Source organism: Nematolebias whitei, chromosome 22 (assembly GCF_014905685.2).
Source record: "Nematolebias whitei isolate Nwh7 chromosome 22, NemWhi1, whole genome shotgun sequence".
NCBI classification, from domain to species: domain Eukaryota; kingdom Metazoa; phylum Chordata; class Actinopteri; order Cyprinodontiformes; family Rivulidae; genus Nematolebias; species Nematolebias whitei.
Window position 1 is genome coordinate 124,127 of NC_056519.1, and position 3,166 is coordinate 127,292.

The 3,166-nt window shown below is 44.0% G+C and overlaps 1 protein-coding gene across 1 annotated transcript in view; it reads left to right on the forward strand.

The window, feature by feature from the left end:
• The window catches only part of podxl (podocalyxin-like), a gene marked incomplete at its 5' end in the record, with an annotated part of 33,599 nt that overhangs the window by 29,826 nt on the left and 607 nt on the right, over window positions 1-3,166 (forward strand).

Here is a 3,166-nt window from a genome sequence, read left to right on the forward strand (position 1 = left end):
AAGTGATTATTCTAGTTAGGGATTCATGAGTCTTAACAGCTGCAGGGCAGAAATTGTTCCTCAGTCTAGTGGTTCTGCACTTAATGCCACTCAACCTCCTGCCCTTAGGGGATCAGGACAAAAAGTGTGTGTGCTGGGTGAGTGGGGTCCTTCATGATGCAAGTGGCCCTCTTCCTGCATCTGGAGGTGCACCTTTCTAAAAAATTCAGTATCGGTATCGATGTTGGTACCTTCACTTCGGTGTTGGTTCCTGGACGGTTCTTTTATTCTGTACCAATTTTGTAATCAATATCAATTCTAACAAGAAGAAAATTACATTACAGTACAAATCGTGAGTCTTGTTTTTTTAATTTTGGTATTTTTCCATTCCAAACAAATTTCTTTCATAAAAATAAACAAATAATTTCAAATCAAAAGAACTGTTACAAACCAGTGACATGTCAGTGTCTAATGCTTACTGCTACATACCGAGGATCTTTTCACTGAACAATGTTTCTTCCGAAAAATCAACATGTCTGCTTTCTCTGGACACAAACAAGTCCGCCCCTGGCTGATGGTGTCTCCAGCAGTAGGAAATGTTGACTCTGAGGGTGTGGATGATGGTTGTTGCACACACAGATACCTGGTTGTCAAGTTTGATTACATTGACATAGTGTCCCTCACATTCCACCAGCAGGTCAGGGTTGATGCAGACTTCTGTACCTCTGTGTCTCTGCCTGAATCTTCTCTGTGGTTTTGGACTCTGATCATCTCCCTAATTGACATGAGAACACAAAACATCAACAATAACATGGTTGTGTTATTATTGATCAAAAACCATTATCTAGGCTGAGAGATAAAAGTTTAAATGATCAACAACATCCTTTACAGTTCAACTTACCTCTACCATGCAGCCTCCACATGTGAACCCCGTCTGTGGGCAGAACCAGCTCCATAGTCATTGGTTGTAAGTCAGCTCCATACAGCTCTGGATGAAAACACGTAGTCTGTTTGTCATATGTCTGGTGTTTAACCTGCCTGCAAGCTGAAACCACGTGACACGTTACAGCCAATACCGAAACTTGACACCGAAAGAAGAGTGACGTTTCAATCCATACACCAACCGACGCAGTTCGGTCGGTGCCATAAAATAACCTTGGTTCGGTATACAGCCCTACACAGGTGACTTTAATCATGTAAATGTAAAGAACTGTCTGCCAAGATTTTACCAGCATGTGGGCATACCAAAACATGGAAACAACATGCTGGACCATGTTTACACGAACGTAAAAGATGCATACAAAGCCAAACTCCACCCCCACCTAGGATTCGCTGATCATATCTCCATCTTCCTGGCTCCCGTTTACCTCCCCCCGCTGAGACGCTCCAGACCGGTACAAAGAAAGTTAAATCTTGGATGCAGAATAGTGGCCCCATACCGAAATACTGGTTCGCATGTACAGACTGGCAGGTCTTCAGAGAAGCTGCTGAAAATGAGGGGGTGCTAGACCTGGAGCAATGCACATCCTCAGGCCTGAGGTACATTAGTAAATACCATACCATACCATTTTATTTTCAAAGGGGGAACCAGATGGTTTCATGCTGCACATGACCTGCTCTAGAGAAAACAGAGATGGGCTCAAAATGGTCAAATACAGCAACACGCTGGGATGTGATGGACAGATCATGAGCTGGAGGGGAAATGAGAGCCCGGGTGTTCACATTTTTTTCTAAAAAGAAGTTTAGAACGTTTTCGCACAGCTCAGTTGAAGCTTCCAGAGGTGATGGTTCAGTGAGGTGGAGAACTGAGTTTAGGTTAGAGCAGTGGGTGGGCATCATGGGGTCAGCCCTCAAATGGTTCAGATCATACCTCTCTGACAGAACCTTTTGTGTCAACATCAAAGATTTTAGTTCAGCCTCGTCAGCACTTAAATTTGGGGTACCGCAGGTGTCCATCCTTGGTCCCCTTCTGTTTTCTTTATACCTGCTGCCACTAGGTGCTATTTTCTGGAAACACAACATACCCTTTCACTTCTACGCCGATGACTGTCAAATTTACTTCCCCCTAAGACACAATGGTACACGCTCTATTCAGCCTCTTCTTGACTGCCTGGCTGACATCCGGGACTGGATGGCTTTAAACTTCTTAAGCTTCAATGAGAAGAAGTCTGAAGTCATGCTGTTCCATCCCAGTGGCTCACTCATGAACCATGACATTGACCTTTTCTCTCTAGCCCCGCTAGAGAAACAAAAGGTGACTAATCTGGGGGTGATAATGGACCCGTCCTTAAAACTCAACAGTCACGTAAACATGATGGTCAAATCCTGTTTTTTTCAGCTGAGACGGCTGTCTAAGCTGAAGCCTATACTCTCCAAAAAGAACCTCGAGACAGTGATCCACGCCTTCATAACATCTAGGCTTGATTACTGCAATTCACTTCTGTTTGGAATCAGTCAGTCCTCCATTGCTCGTCTACAACTGGTCCAAAATGCTGCAGCCCGATTTTTAACTGGTACAGGCTATAGAGAGCACATCACGCCAGTTTTGGCCTCCCTGCACTGGCTACCCATTCACCTTCGGGTCCATTTCAAAATTCTCATGTATGTTTTTAAATCACTGAACAGTTCCGCCCCATCCTATCTCACTGATCTTCTGCAGCCATATGTCCCACCGCGCTCTCTGAGGTCAGCAGACCAGATGCTTCTCTCAGTCCCAGAAACCCGTCGTAAGCTCAGAGGTGACAGGGCTTTCTCTGTTGCTGGTCCACAACTGTGGAATGAGTTGCCACTGAGTGTCCGGCAGGCTCCCACACTCTCAGTCTTTAAGTCTCGCTTGAAGACCCACTTCTATTCTCTTGCCTTTAACACGGTGTGATTTGTTTTGGTCCGGTCTGTTCTCTACTCTGTTGGCCATTTTAGTTAGCTTCTGCTGCTATTTGTATCTGTATTTCTATTTTATGTTTTCCTGTCTGCTGTGCATGTTTGGTTCTTTTGTACAGCACTTTGGTTGGCCTTGTTGCTGTTTTAAGTGCTATATAAATAAATTGGTATGGTATGGTATGGTTAGTGTTCATGTTCTGGTTAGTGTTAATGTTCTGGTTAGTATTAGTGTTTTGGGTTAGTGTTACTGTTCTAGTTACTGTTAATGTTCTGGTTAGTGTTAATGTTCTGGTTAGTGTTAATGTTC